This window comes from Lithobates pipiens, unplaced genomic scaffold (assembly GCF_037356315.1).
Source record: "Lithobates pipiens isolate NorthernLeopardFrog02 unplaced genomic scaffold, aLitPip1_a1.2 Scaffold_8, whole genome shotgun sequence".
Classification (NCBI taxonomy): domain Eukaryota; kingdom Metazoa; phylum Chordata; class Amphibia; order Anura; family Ranidae; genus Lithobates; species Lithobates pipiens.
Window position 1 is genome coordinate 444,306,159 of NW_027507903.1, and position 14,798 is coordinate 444,320,956.

General features: G+C 42.7%; 1 protein-coding gene and 1 long non-coding RNA gene across 2 annotated transcripts in view; one reads left to right on the forward strand and one right to left on the reverse strand.

Moving 5' to 3' along the window:
- NMUR2 (neuromedin U receptor 2) overlaps positions 1-14,798 on the reverse strand; it is a 101,863-nt gene that overhangs the window by 20,616 nt on the left and 66,449 nt on the right. The gene's annotated exons all lie outside the window — the stretch shown is intronic.
- Positions 14,082-14,784, forward strand: LOC143960067 (uncharacterized). Its single transcript, XR_013270248.1, has 2 exons — positions 14,082-14,323; positions 14,424-14,784. It is a non-coding gene; the product is annotated as an uncharacterized LOC143960067 (long non-coding RNA).

Consider the following 14,798-nt stretch of genomic DNA (forward strand, 5'->3'; position numbering starts at 1 on the left):
AAACTGTCCGCTGAAACTTTGTTTGAGCGGACAGTCGGCCCGTGTGTAGGCTTGTTCGTCAAACTAAGTTCCGCGCATACTCAGAAAGAATTTACAGGGCGGAAGAGCTCGGTCTTGTAAAACTAGTGTTCGCATTGAAGCTAGCATATTCGTCATGCTGCTAATTTTGTGTTTTTTTAATATAGCCCGTTCTTTTCTTCTTCGTAATGCAAGAAAAGTGAAGTAGCATTGCTGCTTATATTCACACAGAGTTATACTACATGTTTTTATTCATCCTCATCCTATGATTAATCTTCCAATTATAGAAACAATATATTCCAAATTAAAAAAACAAAACATAAAAAAACCCTCCAAAAAAAAAAAAAAAGACAAAAAAAATTATATATATATATATGTGTGTGTGTGTGTGCGTGTGTGTGTGTGTGTGTGTGTGTGTGTGTGTGTGTCTATCTTAAAAAAAAATATATATATATAAAATAAAAAAAAATAAAAAAATTTATATATATATTTTTATTTCTGAAAAAAAAAATATAGAATTTATCTATTACTATATATTTTTGGAACTACTATTGTCATATATATTTTTTTTTTTTTTTTTGTGGGGGGTTTGAAACAAGATGGACTTTCATTTTTTTTTGGGCCAAGCAGGACTATGCAAGTAGAGATAGATAGATAGATAGATAGATAGATAGATAGATAGATAGATAGATACCCAAACCAGCATTTTAGCTTACACATGATTGCATGTTCAAAATCAGCAGAGCTTCCCCTCATTTCAAATGTTAAGCCTCAAATTTACAGCGACTGCACTTCCAAGTGCACTTGCAGTGCTTTAAAAATTGCACTTGAAGTTAGCATATTTATATTAACATGAACGTGTGTTTTGTAAATAACCCCCAGGGTCTTTTGACGTGTATATGCCTACTCACAAATAAACTTTGTTTTTTAAGCCAAAAAAAAAAAAAAAAACATACAATATTTTTTTGAAATAATACATTTTTATTTTTCCTCAGAACAAAAATAAATCAAGAGGGAGGCAACACTGGAGACAATTTTGACGTTTGTGAAGCCTTTTGTCCCCCAGGCACACATCAAGTGAGTGGCCACCAAAATTCCGAACCTGTGTAGCATGTAAATAGGGAGCACAACCAGGTCCTAGAATCCCAAAGACCAGGAACAGCAGCAGATGAGATCTATGTCCCCAGACTGTGGTACTACAACAGCCTGCGTCTTCTTTCAGAGCAGACTGAAGCCAGGCAGTCACTTGCGACTCTTCCGTCCAGCCTTCCCTCCACGCGTCGCTGGATGCTGTGTCTCTGGTGGTGGACATGTGGTAGGAGGAGGAGGAGGAGGAGGAGGAGGAGGAGCAGTAGGGTCTGCGTTATAAAGCTTGGTGGTGGGTGTGAGCTCACCCTTCAGACCCCGTTGGATGGCATCAAAAAATATTGCTTCACACAAGTTTTGCTGTGGTTTGTCCATTTCAAGTAGCTTACTAGCCAGATAAGTGGCATAGGCCTCCTCCGGATTGGGGGGTTTGGACAGAACTTGTGTGGCTTGGTGTATAAGCGCCAAGGACTCCTCCTCTATACGGGTCATCCTCCTGGGCCTTTTGCTGGCTAGGCGGAGGGGAGGGACCTGGCTTTCAGTCCGACTCCTGCTGGGCCCAGCTAGCTCTTGTGTGGGGCTGGTCCCGGCCTCCTCCTGGGTGAGCTCATCCTGTGTAAAAAACAAAGAAATCAATAAATAAAATATGTCTATATTTTGAAATCATCAATCACTAACAATTTTACAGTTCTCACTTGCAAATACATTTGTCTTGAAATACAAAAGGCTATCATTTTGACACCACCATTTTTCCATCAGTTCACCAAGATTTGAGCCACATTTGTGTAAACTACTGTATCCTTCTATCTAATTTAATTTGTGATGAAATCCTAGATTTGGAAGCAATTCAAACATTGAACTTTACAGCATTAATATTTGAGCAATCCAAACTTTAGAAACCAAAATATACCTGGCTCCAGCTGGGTGCATCAACTTCTTCCAGCAAGGAAGGGTCTGGATCTTCCAGGGATGGCTCACCTGAGGCGGAGGGAAGGGTGGAGGGACGGGTAGACGGAAGAGTCGAAAGTGACTGCCTGGCTTCTGACGTGTCATCCAGAAAACGCAGCCTGTCATAATACCACAGCTTAGGTACATAGACCTGACCTGCTGCTGATCCTGATGTTTGGGACTCTAGGATCTTTCTGCGCTCCCGCCTATACACGCTACGCAGGTTCTTAATTTTGGCGTTCACAAAGTCAGTGTCTGCCTGGGGGAGTCGGGTTTTCACAAACGCCAAAACTGTCTCCAGTGTCTTCTTCCGGGCAGCACGGCTTGAATATTGGGGGTGTTTTGAATCCCAAAGACTACTGTGCGACTCAATTAAGTCCAGAAATTTTGAGAGGAAGGCCTCCTCCTTAAAGGGGTCTGGGGTATACCTTTGCATTTTCTGGACAAAAAAAAAAAGTCAGACCAAATGCACACTATATTGTGACAATGTAGGCGAGACACACACTACCACACACGCTACCCCCCCACACACACACTACCCCCCACCCCCCCCTATACACCCACCTCCACCCCCACACTACCACACAAAACACCAATCCCACTCAACCACCAACCCACATAAAAATCAATTAAACATCAATAAGACTAAATTTCAATATACACATTCCTAATGCAAACTTTAAATTAAACAAAAAATAAAACGACAACTATCTTACCGTCGCGTGTAGCACTCGCTGATTCCGTTCGGATAAGCGTACGGCCTCGCGGTAACGCTTCATATACAGTACATGCGCTCAGGCTCCGCCTGCGTCGCCCGCCCCTGACGTTCCTTGTGACCGTATTTCCCCGCCCCTTTTACCCTCGTTCCGCTGTGGGTGAATGATAGGAGAAGATGGCGGACGCTAATTCAATTAGCAGCGTGAGCAGCGCAGAGGGAAGCCATGGACCCCATGCTTCTGGAGCAAGGAGGAGATACAAGGCCACCAATATGGCCTTTGAAGAGATGGTGGAGATGGTGGCTATATTAAGAAGGGAGGACTACGATGGGGAAAATGGCCCGTACCCCAAGCCCAATGTCAGGAAAAGCGGCATCTTGGATGAGGTTGTCACAACTTTATTCCACAAATTTGGGGTACGAAGAAGCAAGGACCAGCTGCGTAAACGATGGTCGGACATCAAGTCCAGGGAGCCGGAGCAATATCATCGGATCATGAAGGCCCTGAAAAAAAGTGAGTAAACTGCGTTTTTTCCGTAACTGTAGGACATAATCGTTCGTGTACATACCGTATCTGAATCTGGCGGATTTGATCCTAATCATTCGTGTAGGTACCTTATGTGAATCCGGCGGGTTTTATCCTAATCGTTCGTGATCATACCGTAGGTGAATCTGGCGGATTTTATCTCAATCGTTCGTGTAGGTACCGTTTGTGAAACTGGCGGATTTGATCCTAATCGTCCGTGTACATACCGTATGTGAATCTGGCGGATTTGATCCTAATCTTTCGTGTAGGTACCGTATGTGAATCCGGCGGATTTGATCGTTCGTGTAGTTAATAGTTCATGTAATGAGCTCATATGGTTGTTCGTATATGTGGGCGTAAATAGCATGAATTTGTATATGGTGTAAATTTATCTGGTGTTGGATTAGATTTTAATTAGTTATTATTTTTTTGGTATTGTTCATGATAAACTGAATTGTCACGCTCAGTTTATAGGAAATGAATTTTTACTAAAGTTTCCTAAATTTATTCAGTGCAATGTAGACTCAATCAAAAAAAAAAAAAAAAAGATAGATAGATAGATAGATAGATAGATAGATAGATAGATAGAAAGATAGATAGATAGATAGATAGATAGATAGATAGATAGATAGATAGATAGATAGATAGATAAATAGATAGATAGATAGAATGCTGGTTCAACATCTGGACTGGGAATCATTTAGTGTAGTTTGGGACATCATAGAACATTTTTTGACATAATCACACACAGGTACTCCAGGGGATGATTCGAGTGTGTCCGTCTGTGAAACTTGGACAAAAGATATAAAGTATCACAGTTTGGTTAAAGGCTAGGTTCACATTGCTGCAATGTACGAGATCAAATGTGATTTGCAACGCACTGCAGTGCAAATCACATGTGATCTCTGTGTGATGCGATTTCAGCCATACATATAGTATGGCTGAATTTGCATCGCATCCGGCCCAAACTTGTACATGGCCCTTTTTTTAGTCCACAGCCGAATCGGATCACATGGGTATTCACACCATGTGGTCCGATTCCTGTCCGAGTTTAAAGATTGCACTGTGAAATGAGAACTAATTCGGAGGTGTCAATAAAACTTTACACTGATACTCCCAGCAGGTCACATAGGGCAGTCGAACTGCACATGCGATGCGTGAAACCACAGTAGATTTGCTGCGTTCGCACATCGCACCAGTCTGAACACAGCCTAACTAAAAAAAAAGTCATTTTAAGGATGTATTAAACTAGGATCTTGTAATAACCAGCTAATAATTGTACACCACTTCAAACCAATGTTTCATATTCACATTTCGGAACTCAAATATCACTATGCTTAAAAGTATCTTTTATTTTTTTTATTTTTATTTTTTTTTTATTTTCATTCTCATAGGGGAACAAAGACTCAGACAAGAGGAGGAGCAGCCCATGACCCCCCGACCTCGCCAGCCTGATTGGGCACTTAGCCCCAGCCCTGCGTCGGTATTGGAGCTGCCCAGTCCTGTGTCTGCGAGGGAGCAGCCAAGCTCCGTATCCTCCGCTGGACCAAGCTCCGTAGCTCCACTGGATGAGCCAAGCCCAGGGCTAGATGTGGAGGAGGAAGAGCAGGTGGAGTTACACACCCCACAAAGTGAGTGTCTGACAACCCAGCTTAAGGTAAACAATTAATGGCTGTATATTTTAACCAATTTTTTATCTACACATGTTTTTAGGTGATCTGGTTGTGGTAGAACAAGTCGCGGACCCATTTACCAGTGATAGTGCCCAGAGGATGATTGGTGACATCATGGCCTGGAATGGGCAGATTGACCGTATGGAGAACCAGATTCTCAACATACAAAGAGAACTGATTACTATGAGGCAGGGAATGAAGAACATGATCGATGTTTTAGGGAGAATCTAAGCCCCTTTTCCCTAAAACCCAATCGATCATGTTCTTCATTCCCTTGGAACAACGTTTTTAATGTTTTCAAAACATAGTTTTTAGAGGCCAAATTTTGAAGATGCACACAGTGTGTCAACATGTGCTATGTGCCATCAGAGGATCGCAATGGACGCATTTGGTGTTTGCAAACCCTTCCTCATTCTAGTATGTGAGAGGAAGGGATTGCACACACCAAACACGTCCATTGATCACTCATGATGGTACATAGCACATGTTGACATTACCATTTTTTGGTGTGCATCTTCAAAATTTGGCTTTACCCCTTGTTTTATGTAAATAGTTAAAAATCTGATTTTATTTTTTTTATTTTTGTGATAATTGTTCTATGTTTACAAAAAAAAGAAAAAAAAAAAAAAAGAAAAAAAAAAAAATTCCCCAAAAAGAAAAAAAAAAAAAAACAATTAAAAAAAAAAAAAAAAAACACCAAAAAAATATCTAAAACAGAGGCACTAGTTGGCATGTGCACTATTAAAAAATCAAAAAAAAGATGTGTGTGTGTGTGTGTCTACTTCTTTCAATACTCAATACCAGTTTGGGAAGTCATTTTGTGTTTTCTGTCACAAAGGGCCTTATTTCCTATTGTCAAAAACCACTTTGCAATACAAATGCACTAGGACAGGAATATGCAATTAGTGGAAATCCAGCTGTTGCAGAACTACAAGTCCCATGAAGCATAGCAAGACTGACAGCCACAAGCATGAGACCCAGAGGCATGATTGACTTGTAGTTTTGCACCAGCTGGAGGTTGGCCAATTGCATATCCCTGAATTAGGACAATGTAGGAGACAAGCAACGTGAAAAGCAAACAAGAACCAAACTTAAAAATTTGAACAGACAAGACATATTTCAAGAAAAATACATTTTTATTGCTCAGCTGGCATTGGAATAGCCCCCCTACCATTAAAATAGCTGACATAGCGGTCACACACCTCACGTGCTGTTTGGGGGGCTAAGCCAGGAAGGGCATGATCCAGCCCTGTCAGTTCTGGAAATATGAGTCCGGCCTCAGGCCCAATAGGCTGCAGGTACTGGTTACCTGAAAATTTACGTAGAAAATTGTGCAGAATGCAGCAGCACAGAATCACATAGTTCAGTTTATATTCTGCAAGGTTGATCGCTGTCAGTAACAGACGGAACCGGCTGGCCATAATGCCAAAGGCACTCTCCACAACCCTTCTTGCTCTGGCCAGCCGGTAATTAAAAACCCTCCTCTCCGGGGTGAGGGTCCTTTGGGGGAAGGGTTTCATAAGATGTTCACTCAGACCGAGCGCTTCATCAGCCAGAAACACTAACGGTAGACCCTCCACATTCTCGGCATCTGGTGGCAAGTCCAGGCCACCAGTGATGAGACGGTGGCAGAACTCGGTCTGCCTAAAGACTCCTCCGTCAGACATCCGGCCGTTCTTCTCCACATCCACATAAAGAAAGTCACATTGTGCCGACACCACCGCCATTAGCACCACACTATGGAACCCCTTATAATTCCAATAGTAGGACCCCGAATGTGGTGGGGGCACAATCCTCACGTTTCCCGCCGATCGCCCCTCTGCAGTTGGGGAAGTCCCAACGGGCAGCGAATTGGGAAGCCACAGTCTGCCATTCCTGTGGCGTGGAAGGACACTGGGGAGTCAAACACAGGGGAAAAAATAAATAAATAAATAGTCATTAAATAAAAACAATTCATAACAACTAAAACACCAAGCCCCAATATAGCACGAACTCGTTCCCGAGTACGTCCACTCTCCATGGCTTTGAAACGGTCGGCTGGACAGACAAGCTCAACTGAACGCACTGAAGAACAGCCAGACCTATGAAGAACGACCTGAAACACAGAAACGAGCGGACCAGAAGCGCCTAATAACAGGTACAACTGATCCACGCGTACCGAAAGGCAGATACAAACCTCACAGGTAGACTGCGCCGCAGTGAACGGACAAATTAAGCTGAAGTCTAAAAATCGCGAATCGTCTCTAACCAAACTTCTACTAACGCAAAGTCAGCAGAAGGAGCCCAAAGGGTGCTTTTGCTGTGACTTGTACTTCCTGTTTCTAGTCCCGTCGTACGTGACGTACGTCATCGCGCACGGTTTCAGCGGACTGTTTGTTCGTCGTGTGTGGCCATGTCCGTCCATGCTAATTTTGAGCGGACTGTTTGCCGAAACTGTTTGACGGACAAAGTTGGGCGAACAGTCCCCGCGTGTGTACGCGGCCTTAGTGACTGCAAGTTAAGTAACTTTTACCATCTTTATTAAAGGTAAGTTACTTACAAACAAAGCACTGAAACTCCAGTGCTAGGAAATAGAACTTGTACCACAACATGACTCAACGTCTGTTTGTAAGATCTGAAAGGTGGCTGTAATGACATCACAAAGCCCTCCTGTCTGCACACGTATCATCCCTGTGGGTCATAACTTCCTCAGCAAATTTCGCTGGTACAAGTTCTATTTCCTAGCACTGGGGATTCAGTGCTTTGTTTGTAAGTAACTTTCCTTACTTTTAATAAAGAGACGGTTTAAGTACAAGCAGAGAGCACTATATATATGTTCTATTGATTTTGCATGAACCACATCGCTATCAACTGCATATAAGAGGGTTATACTGCTGCTACATTTTTGAGGCCGGATTTTGATCATTGGAGTGTCTTAAAGGCAGGACTTCATCTTTTGATTGCCCCTGTGGGGAATGCTTGAATGACCTTTCTGTTTATTCAGAGGTCCACAAAGTGAGGTGAGCGGCCTGTACTTACGGTGGTGGAAGCATATAAGAATGTACAATAACTGCAATTATATTTGAGCACCCTGATCACTACTAAGGATTTTATTCTTGCTTCTAATTATTCTTCTACGTCACTGGGACTGTCTATATGTCATAGAACTGTTAGATATTACCTATATGAGATTTTAGAATTATCTTTTCTTTTTTTTTTTTCTGCGCTGCACTAGTCTGTATTTTATGTCTGTTCAAAGAGTGCAATATATTGGCCTTAAGTGTTCAGTTGCTTATGATATCTGTTCATTATGTGGAACTGTATCAAATGCCTTACAGAAATCAAGATATGTGGATTAGAATGGTCAAACTTTTTTTATCAATGCTTGGGGCCCCCAGAGAATTATATATTGTGAAGTACCTGATATTTATATTAACTCAAATAATAGTAATTAGTGAGGAGTCACAAAGGAAAAACACAATACCAAATGCATTGGTATTGTCAGCTCTGACAACAAAACGCTCAAAGAAAATGTATGGCCAGAATTTGTTGGCCCATGCAGATGCTGGTGTAGATTGGCAAGACCAATAGGAGTCCCCTGGCATTCTGTGAGAGATAACATAGTTGTTTAATTACATAATTAGAAAGGCCAAATAGAGACAGTCCTTGAAGGTCAGCCTTGCATAAAAAGCAGCTTTGGTCTAGAACAGCCTTTCTCAGACTTTTCAAGGAACTTTTAAAAACATTTTGGGGGACCCTTGAAATAATTTTCTCATCTACAGCTTGTGGTACATTAGTGTTATCAATGACTTGTAGATATAGCAATATATGTGTAGATATAACAAATACAAGGTGTTTCGGGAAAAACTGTAACTTTGCATTTGTGCTTTGACACAAACTTTAACATTGCATCAGTGTTCAGGGACACATTTTATCTTTGTATTGGTGTTTAGGGACAAACTTTACTTTTGCATTGGAGTTTAGGGGCAGCCATACACTGGCAGGTGGTCCATTAGATTTATCTGTCTGGGGCTGTGGATTTACACCTTGAATGGACCAACCTCCTCCTCCTAGGCTCTCTACCTCTGAAAATATGCAAAGATCAAGGATCCTATTCATAAAAACATCTTTAAAAAAAATTCTGTCCATCACATCATATTCTTTTTTACATATTTCGTAATTTCACATCAAGTATCCTGTCTCCCTGACAAACAATGGCTTGACCATAGCTGCATGGGGAAAAGTGAAGCCACTGTTGGGCAGATATAAATACTTGGTCTAGAAAAAGACAAACAAATCAATGTGGACAACTTGTGTCAGTTTGGCCTTAATATAAATATAATCCTTCCTTATTGCACAAAGGTTATTAGATATATTTCCTGGATTGAAATGTAATCTACAATCAATCGTCATTCCTCAATTTCACGAACATTCACTCCATTTGAACACTTATGTCCCCAATCTAGCCCCCAACAACATTTAATCTCCAATATTTATATCATGCTATTTGCAGATATCTCCCCTAAGGCTGGAAAGGCTTGCACAAAATGGGAAAAAGAAATACATTCAGAATTATCGTAAGACCAATGGGAATGTATATTTATGATTGCCCATAAAGGCTCCCTAAATGTCTCCATTCAAGAAAACAATTACAAGACCCTGACTCGCTGGTACAGAACCCCAGCGATTCTAAACAAGTTTAATCCTTCCTTTCCCAACAAATGCTGGAGATGCGCCAGAGAACCAGGCACCTTGTTACACATCCTATGGTCGTGCCCGTTAATCCAAACATTTTTGTTACAAGTCCAAAAGTTGATTTCCACATACTCTTTAGAACATACCCCAGCCCAATTCCTTTTTCATCACTCTGATATACTGGCACACCATTACCATAAAACACTAATTCTACCTCGAATCAATGCAGCCAAAATTTGTATTCGCCTGGGGCTCGCCTCATATACCCACCATCTCAGAATGGTTTAAACAAATTAAAGCCGAGTTCAACCCAAAAATGGAACTTTCCACTTTAAGCACTCCTCGCCCCCTTACATGCCACATTTGGCATGTAATTTTTTTTGGGGGGTGGGGGCTTCGTTAGGAGGGCGACTTCCTGTCCCACTTCCTCCTTCTGTCCAGGGACCGCCAAAGCGACTCCTTTCGCCTTAGGCAGCCCCTCCCTCTAGGCGATCTCCGGGGACACGTGACAGGTCCCAGGAGATCGCCTGTCCACTCCGGGAGTGCAGCGCAATTCGCTCAGAGTGGCAATGGAGGCGCTGGCGGAGAGGAGGGGGGAGAGGGGCGACACTCCGTTCTGTCGCATCGCTGGACCATGGAACAGGAAAGTGTCTGTTTATTAAAAGTCAGCAACTACACTTTATGTAGATGCTGACTTTTAATAAACATAAAAACCCTGGAACTCCGCTTGAACAAAATTGCTGAAATGGAAGAACTCCTTTTCATTGCCTGAGATTCCCCAGCTAAATACTCAAAGACACGGGCCTGATGGAACCACTTCCGAACAACCAATAGATACCTGGCATTAATGGGTTAACCCCTTACCATGATATGCCCACCCAAAATAAACACTTGCTGATCCCATCACGTATCTCCCCCCCCCCCCCCCCTTCTTCTTTACAGGAGGCAAGGGACATGTTTGGGAAGTCCCATGTTGTTTTTTTTCCATCCACTGCTTTCCAGCAACAGATGGCTAATACACCTACTCTCCATCCCCTTACTAAGATATCATGCCATAACTACTTAACTATTAGTGGAGACTGAGGAGAAAACTACTAACCCACATATTCCCTTGACTCCCCCCTCCATCCCTACCCCTGCCTCCCCTCCTTCTGCCCCCCCCTATCCTAAATGTCTTACATCATTCACTAAGCCCCCGTTTTACTGCTCGTTGCTAATCAGGCATTCAAGACAGAGCACCAAGTTGGCAACATTATAACCCTTTGGATCAAATTATCATACAAAGGCCCACATCATTATTCACGCATATGGAATCTACCTTGACTACTTTTTAACACAAGACAGAAAGACATGCTACGGTATTTAGCAATATTCACTTTAACTAACTAACTAACTACAGTTGATCATTGTACCCTGCATAATACTTAATCTCCCCCTGGATTTTAAGGTGGATACTCAAAATATTCATTGTTATGTACATGCCTTTGACACTCTTGTTTTACCCATAACAACCAATGTTCTTTGATTCCTCAACAAATGTATGATAATACTGTACAGTAATCTCAATACTGTTATCCAATGAAAAAAAATAGAAAAAAAAAAAAGAAATATCTAATCCTGCAAGAATACACTCTTGCACAATTTTTGTGATTTTGAGTATCTAGCTTTTCCAAGATCCTGCCTTAAGGCCCAATGATGTCATTAATGCCTACAGGAAGCAGCTGGAAGCTGGGGTTTTAAGGTGAGTATTATTTTACTTAGCAATATATCGTATTTATCGGCGCATATAACACGCACTTTTTTCCCCCTAAAATCAGGGGGGAATCGGGGGTGCGTGCTATACGCCGACCCCCCTCCTTTCCTAACCTTCTGTGCCGCCGAGAGCGGCTTTCAGGTATTTTGGGCAGTTCTTGGTTATATTCGGTCGTTCTCTGCTATTTTTGCCCATTCTTGGCTATTTTCGGCTATTTTGAGGCTGAAAGCCACTGAGAACGGCCGAGAACAAGCGCCGCCGAGATACACAGGACATCCGCTCTGTATCTTGGCGGCATTATTTTTAAAATGATACTGACAAGCCTGCAAACGACTGACAAGGCTGCAATGCAAGGCTGTAATGGAAGGCTGCAATGGAAGGCTGCAATGGAAGGCTGCAATGCAAGGCTGCAATGCAAGGCTGCAAATGACTGACAAGGCTGCAATGTAAGGCTGCAAATGACACTGATAAGGATGCATTGATGGGCATTTAAATGTAAGTTTTTTTCCTTAAACTTCCCTCCTAAACGTTTTTTTCTTTAAAATTCCCTCCTAAACTTGGGGTGCATGTTATACGCCAGCACATGTTATACGCCGATAAATATGGTAATAAATATTTGCTTTTGGGTTTAATATTGCTTTAAAGGACAAATAAAATGTATCTTGTGGTGTTGACTCAACTGGTCACCAATGCAGCAGTGGAATAAAAATAAAGAGGACCTGTAACATTGCCAAACCAGACCAAAGTCATCCAGAAAATGGATGCAGGGGTGCGGAAAGGACCCAAGCCCCGTGTTGAACCAGCCACTGTCATTTTACATTGGTTCTTTCACGCTAAATACCGTTGTTATGGTAGAAGCTTGCTGCCATAACCCCTGTACTTTTAAAAATGGCGGGCGGATGGCTTTCAGATAAAAGTGGTCTCAGTGGCGGATTCAGCGCAAGGTCACTTTTATCGGTGGCGGAAGAGATGCCCCCCTGTGCCATGATCCCCCGAAGAAGCTGCTGGTTATTTTTGGGCTTACCGTTACCCTTCGTTCTCCTTGTTGCATGTCTAGGGCATGTCCCATGATAGATGGCCTAGTAACTTGAGACTGACAATAGATCCACTTGAATGGATTTTATTTGCAAAACTCAATTGAACAGTCTTTCAACTTAGGATCAGAGGGTTGGAAAAGGAAGTTTTGAGTTTGACTCAAAATTGTCCGCCGGACTCTGCAGTCCGGCGGACAATCCGGTCGTCTGTGTACTAGTCTGCCAGACTTTTGAAATGAACAGACTTGCTCACACGGAGAAGAGTCTGTTCATTTTTAACATGGCTCCACTTAGACGGGACTAGCGCAGGAAGTCAATGTCGCCGCCTCAATCGGCGAGATTGGCACCTCGCTGGCTCCGTCACCTGGTATGGACTTAAAGGGGAGAAGGGTCCCCCCCAAAGTCCATATCAGACCCTTATCCGAGCACGCTGCAGTCAGAAAAGGGGGTGGGGACGATTGAGCAACCCCCCTCCTGAGCTGTACCAGGCTGTGTGCCCTCAACATGGGGGGGTGCTTTGGGGAAGGGGGTCCTGTGGCCCCCCCACCCCAAAGCACCTTTTCCCCATGTTGATGAGGACAAGGGCCTCTTCCCGACAACCCTGGCCGTTGGTTGTCAGGGTCTGTGGGCTTATCTGAATCCAGGAGCCCCTTTAATAAGGGGCCCCAGATACCGGCCCCCCACCCTATGTGAATGAGTATTGGGGTACCATGTACCCCTACCCATTCACCTGGTGAAAGAAAGTGTAAAGAAAAAAACACAACACATGTTTTTAAAATAATTTATTGCACATCTCGGATGGTCTTCCCTCTTGGGGGGTCTTCTCGCCGGACTCCTCTGCTATCTTCTGCTAGCTCTTTTACTAGCGGAGGAACCCGGCTTTCTTCTTCGCCATCGCTGCTGCCACCGTCCGGGGGTCTTCTTTTGACTTCGGGGGTCTTGTCCCCCTCTTCGGGTCTTCTTGCCAGGCCTCCACTTTCTTCTTCCAGCTCTTTTGCTAGCGGTGGCCCGGTCTTCTCTCACCGCCGCCTCTTCATCCAACTTCGGGGGTCTTGTCCCCCTCTTCAGTTCTTCTTGCTGGGCCTCCACTTTCTTCTTCCAGCTCTTTTACTAGCGGTGGCCCAGTCTTCTGACGCCGCCGCCTTCTCGTCTTCTCTTTCGCTGGATAGTCCGATCATGTGTACACGGCTGTCACGTACCTGGTGTTGGAGCCCAGAATGCAGGGAGTGGCCTCTCTTAAGCCTCTGGCTCGAGAACCCCTGGTGGTGGAGACAGGGACTCAAAAGTTCATAGGGTATATGAGCTGGGACAGACAGACAGTTCACTCCTCCACTGTGCTCCACTAGGAAGAGATCACTCCTTAACTCTACATATGGGTAATAGCTTTATGCACTTTTTTTTTTTTTTTTTTTTTCTCCTTTTTGCACATACATTGTTTCATTCAGAGCACTGCACATAAAATTTTTTTTACACATTTGAATTGGATGATTTTGTATTTCCCCATCATCCATTTCCACTTATTTAATACACATTTAGTCTTCTCCTATTTCCCAATCATTCATGTATATCTCATTCACACACATTTTCAGCAATCAGCTATATTCATTCAACACGTTCAATCCAACACTCAGTGTCCTGCTTTTGGTTTTTTTTTTTTTTTTGTTTGTTTTTTTGTGACCCGTCACACTTTTCTCTTTCGCAGATTTGGGTAACACACATATACATTTAGTACCTAGTGGACCTGTGTTGAGGATGTCTGTTTCGGTTCCCCCTGGCCTGCCCCCTGACATTGTTGGGGGATGGTCTGAACCCTGCCTCAACCCCGGATGAGACGGTTTTATCCCAGCTCTAACAGTTCCCATTGCTGGAAGTTCTGCCCAATCTTTGGGCTACTTTGTAAGTCACTTTAGCAATCAAGTGGACCAATTTGATACTTTCTCTATTTAACTGAGGTTCCGCCTATATTAACATTTGTCATATTTATTTGCTTTTTTAGTAAAAACATGCATCCCACCCCTGATGACTGGCAAGAAGCCAAGAAACGCGTCGGGTTCTCAAACTAAGGATGCCTACCTAAGCTTATTTTAATCCTTGATAATATCAACTTTTGTCTTATTGAGTTTGCACTCGTTCATGTGATTTTATGATTTTTGATTTATGCATTTCTGTTATGAACTGCATCCATGTATGTCCATTGATTTGTCTATACTTCGAGATTCTCTGATTACTATTATGAAAATATATTGAGTGTATATCCATATTTATATTATATTACTGTACTACTATTGTATGCATTCCGATCTTGGACAACCCCTAGTGGCTATTGATTATAAATTAAATCTAAATCATTTTATTCACATGTATTCATACA